We start from the raw sequence: 24041 nt of genomic DNA on the forward strand, positions 1-24041 counted from the left end.
CCGAAGCGGGAGGTTACATACATACGTACATACATACATGCAGGTCAAAACAGCCATAAGAAAATAAGTGTCCATCTGAGTTAGTCACGAGTTGCAAGGCATCGCCAATGTATGCAAGTCCTCCTTCGGTTCCACGTGTATGTGGATCTGGACAGAGTCCAGGATAGAGTCCAAGCCAGGAGAGCGGGGGAACCCGGTCTCAACTTGTGGGTGGGGGGTGGCACAACAAGAAGAACTCTGAGCCAGAGTGGTATAATAGTTACTGTGCTGGAATAGACTGGGGAAATCCAAGTTCAAATCCCCATTCAGCCATGAAACTCACCGGGTGACTCTGGGACAGTCACTTATCTCTCAGCATAACCTTCCTCATACGGCTATTGGGATGAGAAATATAACCATGTTCACCATTCTGGGCTTCTTGGTGGAAGCACAGGCTATACAAGTAAAAGCAAATAAATCTATATAAGCCACAGGTAAAGCAGAGACCAGCTATGAAAGTGGAGAACAAATGCATACTGCATATAGTTACAATAGTTGCATATACATATAGTATATGCATATAGTTACAAGGGCAGCTCTGCCTGCTTATTTCAAAAGTGCATACATAAGTAATAGAAAAATCACAAGCTTTTCAATAATGCTTGCTGCAGTTATGAACCATCTCCTGAAACTTAGAGGATACCATGGGAAGCAAAGATAAAAGGGGACACCCTCTCCCTACTCCATGCTGGGTGCCACTCCCTGCCTGCCTTGGGTGCCCACCACTTAGCCTAGTGTCCATCCTAGCAAGCAACAAATATTTAGAGACCGCTTCCTTAATCCTTACCCAAAGAACCATAACTGCCAGTGGGCATATTAATATTACAGATACTGGCCTCAATCCAGAGAAAAACCTGATTAGCTCTCTACATAGCAAACTTGATTTTTAAAATTATTTTCCTTCCAACAGAATCAATTTCTTCTCTACACCACACCTACATGGAAAGCCACATGGAAACACAAGTGAGTATGCTTATTGGCTCCTGCCTTATTAATATTAATATTTTGAAAGTTCTGGAGCTTTTCATTTGTTCTGTGCAACTGTTGACCATCCTCACAACTCTTAAAGCAGCAGCAGCAGGCTGCAGGCAAGAGCAGTAGAGAAGAACAGAGGGAGGCAGTAGGCACACAAAATAGAGGCAGAGACAACATGGCTGATTGAGTAATTTAAGGTGTGTGCCACCCACTTTGCCAATAAATAAGATCCACCGCTGCTTGAGACATTATCCATGCTCAAGAGCAGCACTGAACAATTTCAGGCTGAATAGTTTAACTGTGAAACAAGCTGGCACAAGAGAATCTTCAAAACTGAAAGTGTGCATAGGATGGGGAAAATATGTGACTGGGATGCATGGGAGGCAGGATTTCTAGCTGTCTAAATTTTGCATAAAAATAAGCAACAGACATATTTGTATCTAGAGCGATATGTAACGGTTTCTGTACTCTGGGTCATTATCCACCATAAACAATGGCAGCTTGTGGTTTTGGTCTTGACTATAAATTTCCCTATTGTTCTGTATTTAAGCAAGACCGTTAAGTTAGTCAAATGCAGATGTTTGTGGTTTAATTCATATAAAAACTCATTGTTTCCTGATGTTAAGGCTGGTCATTGTAAAAATACCCCTGCTGTAGTGATCTCAAGCTCACATCTTTTAGTTAGTTCATGTTTTATTTGGAAAAAATGTGTTGCATTTGTATGCCTGGAACATTAATTCTCTCTCTCTCTCTCACACACACACACACACACACACACTTATGCAGCAGAACTTCAAATTAGGGTTTGTGGTTTACACTTAGTCGTCAAAAGGTTACTTCAAACTTAAAATTACCTCAGAATTATAGAAGCCATCATTGAAAGATTTGTGTTTGTTCTTTCTACAAACATCTGATACTTCCAGGTGGTGTCTGTATGAAACCTGGAACACACATGTTCCAGGAGAGTTCTGCTTTTGTGGTTGGTTGCTTGCTTGCTCATACTGGGGTTTTCATCCATAATCATGCAATATGTTGGTTTCATTTCACCCTGTACTACCCAGCTGCCTATAAGGATTTCCTGAGGTATTGAGCACAGACCGAGTAAGGAACTGGCTAAGAGAGAATATCAAGTAAGACAAATTCTGTGCAACTTTGATGCTCCGCTGTAATGTGGCATTTGAGCTTTTTACACCAAGACATTTCACTAATCTCGTTCATTCAATATTATTTTTTGTTTCCCTCCGAATTCCTGATACAGTTCACCAAGTCAGGATCTTTTACATTTTCCACAAAACTGTGCTTTAGGCAAAATTTGTTGGCAATCTAGGATTGTGTGAGCTCCTCCTGTCCTGAGTAATTTTACCAGTCTTAACACCATAACATTCCTGCAGGGGGTTGTTTTGTTGTTGTTGTTGTTTGCCCAAGCAAAAACCTGCAGTGCAAATCCAGATCAAAAGTGAAATTTATTGACAATTATTATTTATAATTCAGAGAGAGAGAGAGAGAGAGAGTCTTAGGTTGTACATGGGAAGCCCTGCCCATGCAGTGCTTAACCAATTAGCAGTGACAATGGAGGCACAATTGGGGTCTGTGTGGGCGGGGCTACTGAGGGCAGCAGGCTGCTCAGGCAGCGAAGTCCCTGTTCCATGCAAGAGGCCATGGCAGCGGCCATGAGGAAGGGCCCAGTCAACTGCTGCCCCTGCCGCTGCTGCTCAGGGCTACTAAGGCCATTGGCAGAGGAATGGCAGGCAGATGAGGAACGGACCTGGGCCTGTCAGTGGCCTGAGGTGAATGAGTGACCATGGCGACAGCGGCAGTGAGGAAGGGCATGGTTAACCGAGGCCATTGGCAGGAGGAGGCAAGCAGGTGAGGGATGGGCCTGGGCCTGAGCCTGTGTCAGTGTCCCGAGCGGAACAAGCAGCCATGGTGAAGGGCTCGGGTGAAGGTGGGGAGGTCTCTCGGGTTAGGGGGCTGGGGGGGGTGAGGGGAATAATCAGTTACTAGCGTGCAGATGCTCTGTACAAGCTAAGCTAGTTAAATAATTATTTTATTGACAGCTTTTATTTGCTATTTGTGGAAGTAAAAATTGGCAAATGCGGGCTTAGGATAGGAAGCAAATGATTGGTTGCCTTTCTCATACCCAGTGCTATCCCTAAAATGCTTTATTGACACATTTTATTTTTCTCTTCAGTAATGAGCCCCTATCATTTTCCCTCAGGAAGATGTATCCTGATTGATGTGCACGGACACATCCCATTAGTGTTAATGAAAGTTGTTAGTGTTGTTAGTATATTAAGAAAAGAATCAATATGCATCCTTGGATTTATATCAACAATGCAACAGCATCAACCAGGAATGCTTGTATTACACAAAGTGCCAGCACAAAGGGGAAATTTGTAGTGGATTATTCTGTAATTTGTGGTTGTTCAGCAAAGCACCAAGCGGAAGCTGCCCACTCCAGTTATGAAGCAGTGCAGAGCCTTATTGTTGCAGTTAGTCAAGAATTAGCATGGAGATTGTAGTGCAGTATACACTGAACAGGATTTATTAGGTTAAGTACATTTGAGATAGGGAAGACCTATCCTAACTATGAAAGAGAGGGGGGGGGGGAGAGGGAGAGGGAGAGGGAGAGAGAGAGAGAGAGAGATATGCTCCCATCTACTCTCCAAGGAGAAAGGAAGTAGAACTGACTCGCTAAAGGAAATACCTGAGGAGTCAAAGCAGGGGTCATAGAGTAGAGGCAAAGCAGGGACAGGTAAATGGACCCTCACTAAAGGGACTACCTCTACTCCCAATGCCCCTAGTGGTCATTAGGATAGTTGGTGCAAAAGGTCTATGCACTGGAACTCCATCTCCAATAGATTATCCTCCTGGCTGTCCCGTCCCGGGTGCCTGTCGGGCACTAATTTTGGCACTTTCATCTACTGCCATCTGCCAACATCTGAGGCATTGGTTGGCGTTTCCACATCTGATATCTCATTACACCCACATCGGTGGAGCAGATATCTGGACACAGTACAACGTGATTTGTTTGAAGATGCCATTCATTCAGCATGCGTTCATCTTTGATTATTTATACTAGTTAGTATGGACATTCATGAACATTAGCCTTGGGTATCATTTCGTCAGAATTCAAAAACATATTTATTCTGATATATGTGTACATATGGTTTTTGTTCATCATTTATTAATTTATTCATTCATTGTTTCATTTTTATTATTGGTTATTATTAGGATTTTCATTGGGAGCTTATATACATTACCATTATTCTTTACAGTGTTGTAACCATTTTTTATTTGGTTTTGGTTTATGCAGTAAATGTCCTTGTTCATACTATATGGTGTATGGTATTTTCAGGGGCAACCAATTTCCCAATATTGGGTACATGTGCACAACTTTGTACCCTACAGATGCACAGATTCTAGTAGTATTCTTCAGACACATACTTTTTTTGTCTGACACAGGGGATTTTTGTTATTTGTGGCTTTTTGCCCTGTGTGGCCCCTTATCTTGACACTGTCCTCATTTCAAGGACTGGGACTCAAGAGCCCTGCACTGGTAGCATGCCAGCTAGCCACACCCTTGAAGCATCTGCCACCCATGTATTTGACTTGCCTTGTGCCAGCATGAATCATGCTGTAGCCAGGGGGTCATTTCAGTGGCAGCGGTGTGGCTATCGGATGCAATTTTGCTGTCCCCTCATGCATCTGCTTGAGATTTTATATGAAGAGAGTTCACATCATGGGGCTGCCAGCAGAAACCAACATGAGGATGCAAGTTCTACACAGTAATGTGCAGCCCTGCCTACAGAATGGATGAAAGGAAGTCACTTAATGCATCCCTGCCTACTTCAGTAAGTGCTTCATGTCTCTAATGAAGTGGACTCTGACCCACAAAAGCTGATGCCACAATACAATTGTTAATCTTTTTATTTTATTTATCATATTTGTATACCGTCTGATATAGGTTGCCAATGTATGTAGTCCAGATACAACAAATATAAAACAGAATAAAGACAATTAAAACAATTTCACAAAATCAAAACAATTAAATTTTAAAATAAATTTTAGTTGAAAGTCTGATAAAACAGGTGTGTCTTAAAGGTTTTTTTAAAAGCTATCAGAGATGGAGAAGCTCTCCATCCCAGTACCACCTCCAAGCAGGCATTTAGGGAAGTTATGCCATTTCCTGATGAGGCTGATATGCAGAAATAGATTCATGTGACATCTGCATATTAAAAACACCCTGCACCAAACTTTCTGATTATCTCTCCCAGCACTTTCATGTAGCTGTTAAAATGCATGGGAGACAATATGGAGGCTTGTGGAACTCCATACTTTGATCCTCACTTTGCAGAGCAACAGTTGCATCTAAGCAACACCATCTGGAATCTACCAAAGAGGTAAGAACGGAACCACTGGAAAACAGTGGCACACAATCCCATCTCCCTCAGATGACCCAGAAGGATACCATAGTTGATAGTATTTAAAGCCACCAAGAGATACAAAAAGTAGGGATGTGAGGTCTGAAGCGGTCCGCGGTCCGAAGATTCGGTCCGGGGATTCATGATCGAACCGAACACACGATTCGTGATCCAACCGAACACACACACCCAGTTCCGTCCAGACCAGAACCGAACTGAACCACCGGTCCAGTCTGGCACAGGTCCACAAACTTTTTTTAAAATTTAAAATTAAAAGTAACTACCTGCAGCCCCTTTGGGGACCTTGCTGTAGCAGCAGGGGGGGGAGGTGTCCACGAGGGTTCCCTCTCCCCCTGCCGGCCTCCCTCATCACCGCCGCAGCCAGGTAAAGGTAGTCTTTTTGGCCCTTTCAGACCTCCGTAAAGTGAGCAGTGGCCATTTGGGCTGCTGTGCATGCACAAATGCCCTCTGTGAGGCCTGGGCCTGGGCCTCACAGAGGGCATCTGCGCATGCACCGCTGCAGCCAAAATGGCCACCGCTCACTTTACGGAGGCCTGAAAGGGCCAAAAAAGACTACCTTTACCTGGCCGTAGCGGTGATGAGGGAGGCCGGTGGGGAGAGAGGGAACCCTCGTGGAACCCCCTCCCCCCCACGGCTACAGCAAGCCCCCCAAAGGGGCTACAGGTAGTTACTTTTAATTTTAATTTTTTAAAAAAAGTTCACGGACCTGTGCTGGACCTGACCGGGGGCGGGGCGCGATGGGGGCCGGACTGAACTGGTCTGGTTCCATTCAAGGCCATTCTGGCCTCGAACCAAACTGGGCCAGATGGTTCCATGCACACCCCTAACAAAAAGATCAGCAGTGTCACATTCTCTCTGTCAATACCCAGTTGGGGATCATCCATCAAGCTGACCAAGGCAACCTCATAGGCCGCCTGAAAGCCAGTTTGGAATGGGTCTAAATAATCCGTTTCCTCCAAGACTGTCTTGAGCTGAGAGGCTGCCACCCTCTCAATCACCTTGTCCAACCATGGGAGAGATGGGCCTATAGACTGCATAACTCTGAGAGGTCCAATGTAGGTTCCCCCCGCTCCAGGTATGGTCTAATGATAGCCTCATTTTAGGTGTCTCAAGTCTCCTTGTTCTTGTAGTAACAGACTAATATAACTATTCCCTCTTGAATTCAACAGAACATATAGTTAACTTATGGAATGCATCACCACAGGATGTAGAGGTAGTCATACATGTCAATGGCTTTGAAAGCGGGTTAGACCAATGTATGGCATATAGGGCTCTTCATGGGTATTATAGCACTGATAGCAAAATGGGTCCTCCATATTCAAGGACTGTAGATTTCTTCATACCAGCTTCTGGGGATAAACTATGGAAGAGGGTTGTTGCCTTCGTGCCTTGATTCTAGACTTCATGGAGCCATCAGGCTGTTCATTGCTGGAAACAGGATTTGTACTAGATCAGGGCTGCACAACTTCAGTCCTCTGGCTGTTACTACAGCTCCCATCATTCCAGATGATTGGCCACCATGGCTGGGGATGATGAGAGGTATAGCCAAACAACGAGTAGAGGACCAAAGTCGTGCACTTCTGGACTCAATGGATCAGCTGATCCAGGAATGGACTTCTTATATTCTGAGATTTCAGAGTGTTTCCAGGCCATAAACACATGAGTGATGGAACATCCAGTTCCCCTAAAAAGCCCAGTTTCTTACTACCCTCCCCCCATTTGTAGTGTCACTGATTAACTTCATGGGACTGCTTCTTTCTTGGCTATCTTTTTCCTTATCATTTTCGTTCTGTGAGTACTTGTGTGATCAAACAGCAGCTTTTCTTCATGTTCCCACCTCCCTGCTTTCTAGTAACTCCCACAGGGTCCTACCTCCCTGTGTAATCCCCCCTTCTAACTGTGCTTTGATTTTGCCTCTCTAGTTTCATTTTGGTTTTATTTTCGTGCTCCAGCCCAAATAATGGGAGATATCCTGTTTGAGACTTGTAATGCAAAAAGGCATTCACTTCTTCATAAAGATTTAAAAGAATTTGAGTTCAAAGAGCATACTTGAACTCTGAAGAAATCTTTTATCCATATTTCAACAAGCAATATTCATAAAATGTTAAACATACAAATATGGTAACATCGCGTGCATTAAAAAAAAAAACCCAGAGCATTTTAAATTGCTATTGCTCTTGGATCACAGACTCTATTAACTGCTGGTAGCAGTGACGATTATACTGTAACTGCGGATGAAACAAATGTGATAACAAAAAAACACTTCCATGAGCAACAGTTGCCATACTGTGCAATGTTACACTGTGCAATGGAATAAAGTTGAACAAGACAGCTGTTGTGGAAGCACAAAAATTGTGCAAATAGAGCTGTGCAACAGTACGGCCATTATACTGTATGTATATGTCACCGGCAGCTCTCAAGCTGTTTGCAGCCAAAACTAGGAGTCAGTTACTGCATGGCACACAGTAGGCCCCTATCCTTCTTATAAACCCCTGGAAGCCATGCAAAATAAATTTCTTAGGGCAATACTAAGAGCACCAAGATGTGCTCCTTCTGTGATGTTGAGATTTGATCTGGGTGTTCTGAGAATTGAGCCTAGAGCCTGGATGTTGATCCTAGCATTTTGGCTTAGGATAAACTTCTTTCCTCAAGGATGGATTCTGGCGATTTTGGCTGATAGTTTTCAACCTTCTTGGGCCCAAGCAATCCATGCTAAAATTCTTCCATTGGGATTCTCCATGGATTACCTGGTTTTGTTGTGCCATAATCAAGCTCTACCAGCAGAAAATCTGAAGCAGAAAATCCTGGATACTGAAAATCAACACGAGCTTTCCATGATCCCTGAATGTTCGAGAAGGAGGCTGGGTTTATGCATTGCTGTCAGGGGTCCAAGAACTCACGCTATCTGAGGGCTTTCTTTAGAGCAAGGTATGACCTGCTCCTGTCGACTGTGCTGGTGGGGAGAATAAAGAGTATACCTAGGAGATATATATATATATATATGTATATATATATATATATATATATATATATATATATATATATCTATATCTATATCTATATCTATATCTATATCTATATCTATATCTATATCTATCTATCTGCCCTTGTGGTTATAGGGAGATTGAAACTATCCAACATGTATTGCTCTGTTGCCTGTTTTACAGAGAGTTAAGACGCTCCCTGATATCTCCTTGTCTGACACCCTTTCCAGGATGCTCAGAAGATTCTTGTGTTTCTTAACTTCTGGCAGATCAGTCTCCATCTATTACATATAAGGTGGCGAAGTTTTGTTCTAATGCTGTGTGGTTACGCCAGTTTTTTATTTCATGCGTATGTTCTTCCTGAATTTTTAGTTTATATTTATATTTTATTGTTAGCAATTGCCAGTTAAGTCTTTGATTGGTATTGTATGTGATTGATGTTTTATTATTTTCTAGCAACTGTTAACCTCTTGTAGGATTCTTTTTATTCTACTATTTCTAGTTGATTTGTAAGCTGACCATGGGTCGTAAATAAATAAATAAATAAATTTTATATATCATGTCAGTACTATTGCAGCACTCAACAATTTTTGCATGTGTGCAAAACTTAGGTTCTCCTACATGCGTAACATTGAGCAGTATGTCAGCCAATGTATTTAAAGGGCCAGAGAATAATATAGAATTCTCTCATGAGGTGCCAGATATCCTTATTATTGCTAATAATGATGGACCCTTTAAAAACATGGGCTAGCATGATGTGCAGCTGCACAGAGATGGGAGAAGATGGTAGGTCTGTAGGAAGTCTTCAGCATCCCTTTGCGGAAGGTTTCTTGCACTGGGCATGGAGGGGGACATATTTTCACGACTCTCCCCTTTCTGCAAAAGCCTTCCCCTTGCTGTGCAACCCTCAGGAACAGATTATACAAGTGGAAAGGGCTTTTGCAGAGAGGAGAGAAATGCAAAAATAATGCCTCCTCCCACTCCATGCCAGGTCTGCTGCACAAGCAGCTTTTATTCCATTGCCATATGGCTGCGGAACATGTGGGCTTGGTTCATTTGGAAGACATTCAAATTTTAGAAGACTCCTTCCAGATCAGAGTGGTTACTCTATAGCCCCTATTGCATCCCCAATGATGGGTCCTAAAAGGCCTTTTTTTAGCTCAGACCCCTCCCAGCATGAATGGGACCCTCCCCACTTAATCACTGCTTGTGCTATTTTCTAGAAGTGTGGGAGCAGTAGATGATCTATGTACAGTGTATGCACATCTGTGCACATGTAAATTCATTAACAGGTTACTGTATGTTCAATGCATGTTCAGCAGTACACTTCCTGGCTTACATACTGTGCAGTTACTAGCTGATCCAAGACCAGAAAGCATGTGCTGGTTCCCTCCTTCTCCAAAACCCATCTAGGTGCTACTAAACATGGAGAACCTCTGTGGCACTTAAGGACTGCATCATTACTTCAGTGATGATGCACTCACAGGCTTTTGAAAAGGACAGAACCATCATATGCATCCTACTCTTGGATCAACAAGGTACTGCTCAGTAGGCCTGTGCAAAGTTGGATCAGCAGTATCAGAATTGATCCTACATCGCTGCAATCGGTAAATCAGCCATATTCCAATCCAATACCAAGTTCCTGATATCAGATCAGAATTGCCAGAATTCATGTCGGAATCCATATTGGAATTCATGTTGACTGTTGAAGCACAAAATGGCTCCAACTGCCATTTTGCAACCCAAAGAAAATTGGATTGTTCCCCATAGAGGTCAATGGGGAAATGGGGAAAAATTCAGGGGAAATAAAGGGCTGGGTGGGTCTAGGACTTCAAAATTCAGCAGAGGTGAATTACAGGTTACCAAGATAACCATTCTAACATTGCCAGAATGGTGCACTAGGGCAAGAATACCTCATTTAAAAAATCATTTTAAATAGCAGGATTGTCCAATTCATTTCACATTCAGTACACAGAGTCTGCCCATCCTACACCTCACCTCTGCTGAACTTCAAAGTCCTAGGCCCAGCCCTTTCCCCTCCTTATCCCCCCCCCATTTCCACATTGACCTCTATGGGGGACAATCCAATGTTAAATTGGATTTTCAGCCAGAAATCCAACTCTGACCTGACATTCAACACCCCAAGGGCCCCAAGAATCCAGTTCCAATATTTTCAGAACTGCCATGCATACTGAAGAGTATGCAAGCCCCTATCTGTACCATGCATTTGAAGGGGTTTGTACCCAGGTGCACTTTTAAGTTGAACACATGTGCAGTCATTCACACAAACATGTACATGTGTATAGACACCCAAATACATGTACAACATCATGTCTAAATCAGCCTTGTGAGTCCCCCCAATGCATGCAGCACTTTCACACCAACATTGCACACCTCTTGAAAGTGCTGGTGCTGGTATGTGGATTTCACACACTTTGAAGCAGGCATAGGCAGTAAAGGTGTTTTAGGCACTCCTGCTTCCTTATGGAGCACTGCCATAAAGAATAGAGGGGTTTTTTGGCGTGGAGGTTGGTCGTGTTATGCGACCACGGTAGTCTTTGAAATGGCCTATGCATTATTAAGTGAGGATTGGGCTCCATGACCTTCAAGTATTTTCTGATGTTAGAAGTCTATTATTATATAAACAATGAGTCTTGGCAGTTCCTTTCTGTAGCTGTGATACTGCTAAGGCATTTTGGCATTTCACGGCTAGAATTTACATATACATTTCAGCGAAAAGAGCAAAGAGATTATCCACAATGGATTCGATGTCCAGTTAGCATATCTGGTAAACTAGAACTCTTGTCACTCAGTACATTCTGAAGAACAAACACAACTCAGTGGCTGTGATCTAACCAGTGTTACACACTATTGAGCTCCATGGTTTTCAACAGGAGAGATCTAAGTACATGTTAACTCACACATCTAATCAATTGACTAAAAAGTACTTAACTGTTGGCTCCATCTAGCCTTATCATTTTGTTTGCCGCATCTTGCAAAGAATACTATTGAATTTGGCCACTAGATGGAGCTAGAAGAATACAGCTAAGAGGAATGTCGCATCCATATTATGGCCTTGTTTGGTTTTGTTGTTTTGCAGTTCCAAAATTGCTCTACACATGGGCCCCTTAATGCTTCCTAAGGGATGTCATTCTGATTGCTGTTTAGTAGTTGAGTCTTCATAAAATGGATGTTGAGCATTACAACAGCTGTTTGACACCATTTTATGTTGATGTTGTGACTTTTAAAAATGCTCATTACTTGAAAATGTTAACTCTTCAGGAGAACATGCTGTGAACACTCTGCTTCCATTTTTCTATGATTTATGCTGATCTTAAATTGTGTTGCTTGGGAATAGATAATCCTGGCTGCTGACTGAGTGTGGTTCTTCAAGAACTTCTAGCTGCATTCCCAGGTACATTCCAAGGGAAATGGCTCAAAATAGGAATCCAGTCCCCTGCTAACTGAACAAAGAGGCACCTTTTTAAAGTGGTGATCCTCTTTATTGAACAGAGGGAGAGCAACTGGCCCTATCCAACCCCAGCACAACATCCCTCCAGTGACTGTTGCTGGTGTCTACCTTATGTCTCTTTTTTAGATTGTAAGCCCTTTGGGGATATGGAGCCATTTTTATTTATATCTACGTACACTGCTTTGGGAACTTTTGTTAGAAAGCAGTATTATCTTTGCCGTATTTGTATAGCTGACAAGGGAAGGAAAGAATCCATGAGCATAAGGGGAATCCCTTGCTCCAGGGGCGTAGATGTCTCAATTTCCCAGAGGGAGGGCACGGGGCACATGGGAGGAGAGGTCTTGTGGTAGCAAGCATGAATTCTCCCCTTTGCTAAGAGGGTCCACCCTAGTTTGCATTTGAATGGGAGACGACATGTGAGCACTCTAAGATATTCCCTTTGGGGGAGGGGTTCGCTCTGGGCAAAGCACCTGCATGCATAGAGCCCCACTAGCTTTTCTCCTTGTTATACTACTTCTAATCAGAGAATTATAGAGTGAAAGGGCCCCGAGAGGCCGCCATACCTCCTAAGAATTTTCTGAGCTGCTACATAGACAACACAGGACTCACTATGTTGTTCAACTGACTGATGAACTTGAGCATGAGAGCTTGCTGATGCTACCTGGAGGTTTTCCACGCATGGCGTTTAGCCCGCATCCCTTCCTGAATGGAGGCTGCGAGTCCACATATCAGCTGGCTTTACCCCGTAGTCCCTGTGAGCTATCACACCAGTACACAACTGACTCTGCTTTTCTCCAAATTACTGTTAAAAATTACTATGCATTCTAGCTTGACCTGAATTATGTCCGGGGTAAAAAACAAACAAACCTCTATTTGCAGCAGCTTTTCTTTGAAAACCTGAGCTTTCTTGAATGCTTTCTTGAATTGACTTCTCCTTTGATGAGAAGGAGAAGGATTGGCCATTGGCAGTAATTCACGTTATGATCTGCTCTGAATGATTTGCAATAGCAAGCGCTGGGGGGAAGGGGTTGTGGCAGATTGGTGAAACTCTGTTCTTCCATAACCAGCTGTCAAGCTCTCTCACCTCCTCCTCTGTCTCTGATGTGAGTGGAGTATCTGCTGATACTCCTCACAGCTTCCTGCTGTCTTGGAGGGTCAGCAAGTTGACTGCCCGCATCTCTGGACTACTGTGTGGAGCAGAACCAGCCCTGCTGCTGCCATGTGACTGCTTTGCCTGCTTGCCCTTGGCGGAGGGGGGTGGCGGAATGCCTTTGGAGCAAAGTGCCTCTGGGCTGTGAAGACCTCCCTGTGTCCCGCCCACCTGCCTGCCTGCCTGCCTGCCTGCCTTCCCTTCCTTGCTCTCCCCTGTAGTGTGTGCCTGTTTTGTTTTTCTGGCCGCCGGCTGTGTCGAATCATGGGATGCAGAGCGGCAGCAGCAGCAATAAAACTCACCACTGGGGCACACCAACCAGGAGGATGCTGGGGACTGACTCCCTACACCGAGCAAGAAGCGCAGGGATGCAGCCACAGTAGCAGCAGAGGAGTGCCAAGCTGAAGCAGAGAAACTTCTGCAGCTGTCCTCCCTTGCTGTTGGGGGTCCCGGGCATGCCCTCCCTGCCAGGCACCCCCCTCCCCGTCCACGCTATCACTCCCCACCAACACCCCCGCCTCACCTGCCGGACCAGAGAGACTCCAGGAGCACCACCGGCTTCTCCAAACATCACCCACCCCCAGCCCAGTCATGCCAGAAATGGAGAAAAAACCCAGAGCCGTCAGTGAGAATGCACAAGGAGAAAGATTGCAGGGCTTGAAGCGGGGAGCCGATGGCTGTGAACGGTCCATCTAATCCCCTCAATTAAACTGCTTCGAAGCAGCTGCGAAGTAGATTCTCTCCTCAGATACCCTGAGGCATAAAGCCATGTGTGAAAAACCTCCTGACAGGAGAGGGGAATTGCCTCCCCCAGGAAATCAGGAGGAGGGCTTGAGGCCCCCCCCCCGGCAGCCTGGAGGGGGCTTGAGCCCCACTACCCCAAATAAGTTTACGCCCCTGCCCTGCTCCACACATCTCAAGCAAGCATTCCTTTGTTGGTGCAACAAGTCTTAAAGCCAGACTATTCAATGCCACAATGTTCAAAGGGCCACAGTGGCGAAACCATGCTTCTTTGCTACCTAATTTCACCCTAAGGTGGCATTTTGAGCGGAAATGCCCTACCACATTTTGCAGATAATAACAGGGATACACTTGCAACAGCCAATTCTCATCCCAGGGATTACTGCCTGAGCCCCCCAGCCACTATTAGACACCGAGGAAGATTGGATTCTACCTACTATATGCTGTACATTGCATAGTGCTTTAGTGATCCACCCACCCAATTAAAATTCAATTTCTTTCTAGAAATCCTGGGAAGGGAGCTGAATCCTGAAGAATGACAGGTCTAGCAATCCATGTGAAAAAAATTGAACAAGGCATCCCCAAAAGGCAACAATACAGTGATTTACCAAGGGCAGGTTCTAGAAAATAGGGACTCTCCCTGGTAAATAGGTACAACTGCAGCCTTTGTAAAGAGGTTTGCATGGTGGCAAAATATCTGAGGGATTCTGAACATAAGGCATAATAATATTGACACAATTTCTAATTGGGTTTCTGCACAGTAAACAGGAACTTTCTTTCATTGTCTCTATGGGAGCATTTGCATAGTTCCGTAGCAATGTATATGTCTAAGCAACCTGGAATGTTCCCATAATCACATATTCATTCTTGCAGCACTTATCAAATGTTCTTTTGAAATGCTGGCAAAGTTTCCCATTTATTATTTAAACATCTTCATTTTCTTTACAAAGTTGTGGGTTCAAACGTTTATTGCTCTGTTTTCAAAACCTCACTAGAAAAATAGTATGTGCCTATTTCCTTTTCGGCTGGTGGTGGTTTTGTGTGTGTGTGTGTGTGTGTGTGTGGGTGGGTGGGTGGGTGGGTGTGGGTGTGTGTGTGGGTGTGGGTGTGTACATTTCAATCAACAAATGTATAATTAAGGAAGTGGAGCAATGCCTGCACCAACTAAAGTGGGTGATTTGCTACTTCTATAAAGAGCTTATTTTTATTTTGCCACCAGTAATTGTGTCTATGAGAACATCAAATATCTTGAAAATGATATCCGGGGCTCTCAAATAGCATAGTATTTGATCATAGAGAACTACTATGATCATAGCATCTCACATCAAACTATGGAATACCTTTAGCCTTAAAAGAAAGCCACACAAACATGATTGCTTAGTGTTCAAATCATCCCTGCTTGTGTCATGTTACAACAGTATTTTATTCTATGTATGTATTTATTTCTAGAGATGTGCATGAATCATTTTTTAATGTTTCTATTCTACCTCAAATTGAAGAGCAAAATATCTAATTGATTGGTTGAACAGGCCAGCCATCGCCGGCCAGTTCGACAAACCAAATTGGAAATTCATGAAAAAATCATAATTTATCCGTAGGGAAGAATGAAGAACTCATATCACCCCATTGTTCCCCGTGAGTAGGTCCTAGGGACACCAAAATGGGTTGGGTGGTAGGACGTAATGGGTAATACCTGCCTTCCAACTCACAAAATTAATGGGCAAGCAGCAATTTAAAAAGTTGTTTAAACTTTCTGGGGTGGGGGGAATCCCATAGGATCCTATGGGGGTTTAGGTTTTAAAAAAATAAAAAATTGCGCACTTGCACATTTCTTTTGTGGGCTGGGTGTTAGGTAGCACCTATCATGCCCTACCATACAACCCACTTTGGTGTCCCTACCCATGGGGAAAATGGGGTGATTTGAGTTCCCCATGGTTCCCTGTGAGCAAAACAAGAAGAGTGCACTACACAGCTCATCTTTTGCAACTGTGCATTAAAAAACAACACTGTAGAACACAAACAGCACACACAGTCCTTCCCAACACAGAACAGGTTTTGCCAAACACTCAGTCCAAAGATGGCAAAAAAAAAAAAAAAGAATCACTGACCCAGAATCCACTGCCAGCCACAGTGCCTGTACTTCAGTAGCATCATTAGTACAAGTTGCTCTCTCACACACAATTAGGATTCCTTACTTCAGCATTTCAACAGCTGCCACAGCAGCACCCTTAGCAACCAGCAAGCTAGCCATAAGCTCAACTACAATGAGACCTTCAGCCACAGTTTGACTGAGTAGCTTTGCAGTGCAGACTGCAGATTGCAGAGCAGACCAGAGCAGTGGGTGAAGCACAAGTTACTCTTAAGGCCAGATATGGAGCTCATCTTACAGCAATCACCAATAAAATATTACAGAGAGAGAGAGAGAGAGAGCTGAGCTGCCACTGTCCAATTCTTGACACAACACCAACTCACAAACAGACCAAATTACAATTCAAGGATGGAAGGAAGACACCCATGTTCTGTCTTTGTCAATCTGAGATCCAGCAAAACCGCCGCTCGGGCCACGGCCCGCCAAGTGCGGCGGTGGCTGGCTGGTGGCTGGCGTGGCGGCGATGGGCTGTAGCGTGGCCCGAGCGGCGGCAGCGGATCACCCGCCGAGGACAAAGTGCAGGCCCCAGAGCGACGCCGAGCCTGCCTCCTGGCCTGGCGTCGCTTCCCAACTGCGCAGGCGGGAGATCTGCCGCCACCGCTCGGGCCGCGCTACAGCCCATCGTTGCCACGCCAGCCACCAGCCAGCCACTGCTGCACTCGGTGGGCCGCGGGCGACCCGCCGCCGCACGCCACCGCCAAATCACCGCCGCACGCACGCCGCCACACTCGGCGGGCAATCCAGGGGGGATGGGGGAAAGCCACTTTTTAGCGCCCCCCACGTGACCCGCCGGGGTGGTGCCCGGGGCACGTGCACCCCTGCCCCCCTATCGTTACGCCCCTGGAGCCGGCAGTCGTCTGGGTGGCCGGTTTGGCTGCCTGCAGCCGACTGACGGGTCATCTGCGAGGAAAGTGGGCTAAACCCACTCTCCTCGCAAACCCCATCTTGGCAGCTTAACTGGGCCAAGTGGCTCAAAACGCCGGCTTTCCAGCCTTGCTGGGAATGCATCTCCCTGCCTTTTAAAGCAGAGAGAGCCACTACCAGCTGTGCTTGGAACACAGCACTGGCTGGGAATCTGAATAGAAACCCCTTTTCTGAGCAAAACCCTGCTCCCTGCATTTGATGTCAAACACAGGGGGCAGGGCCGTGGGGGGCATGGGCTGCCACTGCTCTCCCTACGGGCCTGACTCAGACTCAATAGTTGGGGAGAGGGGAGTTGGGCACCAGTCAGGCACCCATCCAACCAAATAATCAGAACAAATAAGAACCTGGAGGGGGGAAGGTAGACAGTCATAGAGAGCCTGGGCACCAGACAGAAGTCACAACACACCCGCCTGCAAATAAAAATAAAAATAAAAATTGAGGCAGCAGCAGCAAAGAAGAGGTACAGCTTGGGGCTATGAGGGGGGCAGCACAGCCCCCCAGTTATTAAAGCCACTGGGGGCTATCTAGCGGCAAGCAATAAGCTTGCAGGGGGCGGGGGGGATACAAAAGCAATAAACGTGTGGAAGAAAAACCCCTGCTAACTGAGCAACTTGGTCTTTGTAGCTGGGGATGATGGGAGTTGTAGTCGAACAACATCTGGGGGCCCAAGGTTAAGAAACCCTAGCCTACTTTACAGCATGAAGTCACCTAATGGCGCAGTGTGGAAGTAACTTATCTAGGGAGCAAGAGGTTGCTGGTTCAAATCCCCACTGGTATGTTCCCCAGACTATGGGAAACACCTATATCGGTCAGTAGCGATCTAGGAAGATGCTGAAAGGCATCATCTCATACTGCGCGGGAGATGGCAATGGTAACCTCCTCCTGTATTCTACCAAAGACGTGGCTCTGTGGTCGCCAGGAGTCAATATTGACTTGACAGCATAACTTTACCTTACAGCATACAACAAGAGTCTGCCTTACATGGAATCTGACAATTGATCCATCTAGACCTGTCCCCTGACTGGCGGCAGCAGCTCTCCAGGGTTTCAGTCAGTGCTCTTTCCCAGCCCTACCTGAAAAGGTGAGGGATTGAACCTAGCACCTCCCATATACAAAGCAGGTGCTTTCCTATTGACCTACAGCCCCATCCCTGAGAGTTGTAAAGGGTGAGCAAGGTTGTACAGCCCGGTGGGTAATAACACCACTTAAATAATTAATACGAATATATTGTTTGGAATGGTCTCTCAGAGGCATTGATGGGTTCAATAGACCATGAGCCCAAGGCCACCAGCATTATCTCATAGGACAGTACTCATCAAGATTCATTCTAGCGCGCAGCTGGACACATTTTGTGAAGTGCAAAAAAAAAGTGCAGTAGAAATGACGTTTTTGTGCAGTGGAGCCTATGGACTTTAATGAAATTGGTTGTTTCTGAAAAAGAAAGAGGAGGGAAAGAAAGAGAAAAAGAAACAGACAATAGAGATGAATACTGTTATCTCCAGTCTTCATAATTGTATACAAAGAGTATACAGGAACCTTCCCTTAATCTCTCCCATTCTATGCAAGACATCTCCATTTTTCTTGTTTCCTGTCTGTCATTCAGGGACATGGCTAGTTCACGTACAAGATTTGGGGCCTGGGCGCACAGCCTCCCTTTTGATAATTAATCATATCCCCTCCAAGAATAATTACGTATGCTTAAAAAAAAATCTAATATAATAATACAGCAACTAAGAGGGTGAAAGCAGCAGAGAGAGCTGGGGGGAGGGCTACGTGCTCTCTCCTGTGCTCTGTGCAGGTGCCTCTACTGCTGCACTTCCTTTCTGGAAGAGGTCACAGAGGTGGCTGATGCAAAGCCGGTGTAGTGAAATCTTTCCTTAGCCCGTCAGATTTTCTTACCCTGTGCGACTGAGAATGCTCAACTGCAGTGGAGCATGCTCAGTATGACTGACTGAAGGAAGTGGCTTTCTTTTTTTCTGCCCACAATTCCTGTCAGATTTTATTACCTTCTTCAAAACTGAAACAAATTCCAAATTCTACAGAAAAGCATCAGATTATGCTGCTTATGTTATTTGGCACCCAAATAACGCTGAAATACAAAGAGTTCCCTCTACAGTATGACTACAGTGGTGTTTATTAAGGGAAATTTGAAGTGCTGTAAAGTACCTGGAGAACTGGCAAGAAAAAAGCATGCTCAGTGTCTCTCCATTTGTAGCCAGTGTCCTTACCCTGAGAGAGCAATGAAAAATTATGAGCCAGTCCATCAGAACATTACTAGAAAGTACACTCATCTACCAGAGTACTGAAAAGTCATGGTCATTGCCATCTCCTGTGCAGTATGAGATGATGCTTTTCAGCATCTTCCTATATCACTGCTGCCTGATATAAGCATTTGAACCAGCAAAACCTCTTGCTCCCTAGGCAAGTTACTTCCCTGCTGCGCCATTAGGTGGCTAGCAATAATTATCCCCTTTGCTAAGCAGGGTCTATCTGGTTTGCAATTTGCCTTTGAACGGGAGCCTACATGCGTGAGCACTGGGATGGGGCTGCTCTGGGAAGAGCTTCTGCATGTTGAAGGTTCCAGGTTCCCTCCCTGGCTTCTTCAAGATAGGGCTGAGAGAGACTCCTGCCTGTAACCTTGGAGAAGCCGCTGCTGGTCTGTGTAGACAATGAGGCTATTCTCATGAGCAGAAGAACCTGGGCTAAGGGAGCCCCGCCTGATTCCTGCTGCTCCTGTGCAGCAATGGGAGCTGCGCAGCTTCTGGCAGCGGTTCGGTGGCAAGCCCACTTATGAATCCCGCCGCTTAAGCCGGGTTTCGGGTGCAAGAGTGCCAAAAATCCCAGTTGAAATATTGTGTGTTGCCACAGCATGGATCCATGCCACAGCGACTCACGAGTAGCCTCATCACTGGGAAGTGACAACAAGCCTCCTGGCGTTGGGAGGCTCCCCACAATTGATGGAACTTCTAGGGGCTGGGAGGCCCCCAAACCCCACCACCCCAACTGGCTCTGTGACCAGAGGCGATCTTAGGACTGGGCCATGGGGATCTCACCCGGTCCTTCACTGCCTGGGGGAGCCTCCAAAATAAGTAGTGCTAGCGGCGGCCATCTGCGCAGGCCAACGCCTCAGTAGTGGATGTGGGCCAGGCGAGAGTGGGGACGGGGAGTGGGTATGATGGGGCCGCACTGCTGTGGCCTTGCTGTGTGTGGCAGAGCAGAGTGGCCGCTGGGCTCGACCTCTCGGCCCAGCGGCCCTTGAGAACGGCAAGGAACTTCTTCGCAGGTCTCGCGAGGAATGGAGTGCCAGAACTTCTGAGAACTGCAAGGAAGCTCCTCACAGTTCTCAAGGGCTGGGGGGGGCTGAGAGGTCGAGCCCAGCGGCCACTCCAAGTCCCATTCTGGTAGTGCAGTGGCGCAGTCCCATCATCCTCCCACCAACCCCCCGGCTAATACTGCGGCAGTGGCAGCATCTCAGAGCACTCCTCGGAGTATGAGCAAGTAGCATAAAATAGACTGTTCAAGTACAAGCTGCAGAAGATGGAAGACTAGAAGGTGTCTTTGGAGAAGGATTGACCTCTTTTGTGACTCATTTGAATGGGGAAAACATTCAATATAGACCACCCTTTATTTATTCTATAGCAAGTTGGTAATGAATTACCTGACATTAACGGTGAACCTAAAGATTAGCAAGTACAGACCAGAATATTTTAAATCCATATGCTTAAATATTTCAGATAATTATTTTATTTTCCGTGAATTTATTGTATAGAAGAAGTTTAGAAAATTCTAAGTTTTAAGCATGAACACTAAAATACTCATTGGAAAACCAGCCTTGTAAGTCAATAGGGTATACTAATGTATAAGATAAGATAAAATAGATAAGATAATTATAATTATATCTTATATTGGGGCACTTGGATGCATAAAAATTTCAGTAAACAACATGGATTTATAACAAAAAAAAAATTAAATGTTGATTAATGAAGTGCAATGAAAGAAAGGTGCTAAAATAGATGACTTGCTTATTTGCTCATAAATGTTTCCAATGAACTCAGTATCCCATAATTTTAAGGGAGGGTGGGAAGCAGCCGTATTTTTCTTGACAATTCTTTTATACATGCTTAGCATAACTACTCACATGATTAGAATTATAGAGGTATTTGAAAGTCTTGAATCAGGTCCTTAGCAATACAGACTTGATTAATTAACAATTTAAATACATGATGCTCAAGAGTTCTAATAATTCTAATAATCTATATAGAAACAATAACCTAAAGAGAAAATGCCTTTTCTGCAGAACCACACCAATAATCCATTAATGGCAAGCCAAAGTGTTTTTCTTTCCTTTCTTAAAGGAAAGGAATGCAAGGTTTGAATCAAAGCCTCTGGGAATGCTCATGGGTTTTTATCTTCCCTTATTGATTTCAGTAAACTGGTTCTAGCCAGATAAATGTAATAAAATGAATATCCATCAAATAACTGAGAATTAAATAGATTGGTTGTAGCTGAGTGGAAGCCACAAATCTTACATATACAAGCCTACTAAACTAACTAAAGAATAGTTTGCATCCAGAGCAGGGAAGCACCAATGCAGTGATAAGAGCAGCCTAACAGCCTGTGGTGTAACAAGCTCTGAGGGGTCCTGTGGGCAAGAACCGAACATGGGCCACATCTGATCCTTTCCCCAGAGGGATCAATGAGAAACTCAAAAAGATTAAAAACTCTGAGAATTATCAGCACTCTCTCCAAAGTAGAACTCCCAGTAGAACTCGGAGCCCCTCCCCCCCGGGCTCGGCTCACTCCCACACACCCCGTGCACATGGCATGGTTTGAATTTTTGAAGGGCAGTGGCAGGGTGGGGTGATGTCAGGCAGGAGGCCCCCCTGGACTAACCCCCCCTTTTAATTTTAACCCACGGGGGGGGGGGCTCTGAAGCCCTTCAGGTCCAGGCATCAAAATTACCTAGGAGCGCTCCTGTCCATGACAGAGCCAGTAATTGTCTGAGTGGCCAATCCGGCCAACCAGGGAGGACTCCCTGCTTGTCTGTGGGGAAAGTGGGTCAAGCCCACTCTCCCCGCAAACCCCCTTTTGGCTCTGCCTAGGGATCGTGTGTAGAGCCTTAATATTGAATTAGATGGACCAATGGTCTGACTTTGTAGAAGGCACCTTCCGATGTTCTTATTACCCATCAGAAACGTTTACCCTGGTATTGAAACCTGAGAGGGTGATGAAGAAGTATGTTCTTGCCCATCAGAAAACATTACTGGGTAAGAAAACCTGATGGGGTAATAGAAAGTTACATTCCTGGCCATCATAAAACATTAGCAGGTAGAGAAATCTGACAGGCTGAGAAAAATATTTTGCCCTGGGTTGATGAGATTTGAGGCTCTATGCAATTAATTGGGGACCTGTACCCCATGGGCCACCCCTAATGATGCCCCTGCCTTCATTCTTATTTTCCCTCTCCCTCCCTCCGCCTCCCCTCCCTCTCTCTCTCTTTCTTATTCTCATTTCCCCTTTCATTTTTCTTCCTCAGAAAATTCTTGAGTATGGCTGCCCCAACCACGTCTGCAGTAGGAAACAAAACTTAGAATATACTTTCATGCCAATTTTAATCTCCTAGCCGTACTACTGTATAAGCATACAGATGCCCTCAAATCAGTGATGTCAGAGTTCTGGTGCATTTACAGACCACCCTTTCCCTGCTGTGCCGTGCCCTGCAAAGGCTACACTGTCAATCGAAAGGAGCAACCATTGAATGTACATTTGTTTTTGTGTGCAAGTGAATCTGTGCCTCTGCTGACCAGGCATGCAAGAGCTCCACATACCTATGGGAGCACATGTGGGACTTGGGATAAGAGTAATGCAGTTTGGTTGTGTTTTCCCCCTAAACTAAAAGGCTTCCAGAAAGCCTAAACAAAGCTCCTCAGCATGGCAAATATTTAGGAGTGACTAAGCTAGCTCCTGCCCACTCACCCTTGCAGATCTACTGTCATCACACACTCTGTAAATGTGCATCTGCAACTGCTATGTTTTGTCTCTTTACACTATCCCTTTGCACTTCAGAACATTTTGTTTTGATCATGAAAATGTGCTAGCATCTCTACAGGCCTTGCGATCAGCCAGTGCAGAACGTTGTTTTGAGGATATGGACCAACAACATCCTCTCATCTTTTAACGGAAACTTTGCAATGGAGTGACTAACAGCATCATAATCTTAATTTGAATGGATTTCTTCATGTTCTTGGCAAAGAACATGATTTGCTGATTTGCTGCATGAGAACTAATGAGGTTGAAGGGCTCATTGGTAGGAGTGTGTATGAACCGCAGTTCAAGCACCGGTTTGGTGCTGCGGGGAGGGGGAACAAAAGCTTTTAAGAAAGAGGAGAGCAGGTGTATACAGATATCCACCGCCCCACACAGCCTCCTGCGGAGGCAGCACTCTGCCCAAGTGATGACCACACAAATGGCACCCACACATGCACAGATGCCATGTCTGTGCTGGTGCCATGTGGGGGTACTTGGGGTGAGTGCTGCCCCAGCAGGAAGTTGCATGGGGTGGTGGAGAGCATGTAAGGACATGATCTCCTCTTTCTTAAAGTTCCTATTCCCCTCCCTGCAGTGCCATACCAATTCAGACCCTGTTGTGCACACAAGCAAGACTGTGGTTCGTGCACACCCCTATTCACTGGCAGAGGCTCTGGCAATGGTATAAATGCCTCAAGCTTTGAGGGTTACCTTTTTCCAACTGTATTGTTGGGGGGGGGGCTATTCACACTTTATGTTAAGAACATAAGTACAGCCCTGCTGGATCAGGCCCAAGGACAATCTAGTCCAGCATGCTCTTTCACACAGTGGCCCATGTTCAATTCATGTACAGTCTGTATCAGATCTGTACGCATTATATATTCAACACATGCACAGTAGGACACTTCCTGTCTGTGCCCTGCATTTGAGGGAGCTTGTATTACGGTTCAGTTTTTGAATGAACACAGGTACAAGTCATTCACACAAAAGCATATACATGTATATAGACAAGTGTATGCAATGTACTGACTGAATAGGGCTTAGCTTTTAAAAATGCAAAAGTCCTCCCTCCCTCCTGTCATTTTAATTTTATTTAATTCATTTTTAGAATATCTAGTTGCCAAGAACCTCATGT

This window comes from Hemicordylus capensis, chromosome 1 (assembly GCF_027244095.1).
Source record: "Hemicordylus capensis ecotype Gifberg chromosome 1, rHemCap1.1.pri, whole genome shotgun sequence".
Classification (NCBI taxonomy): Eukaryota; Metazoa; Chordata; class Lepidosauria; order Squamata; family Cordylidae; genus Hemicordylus; species Hemicordylus capensis.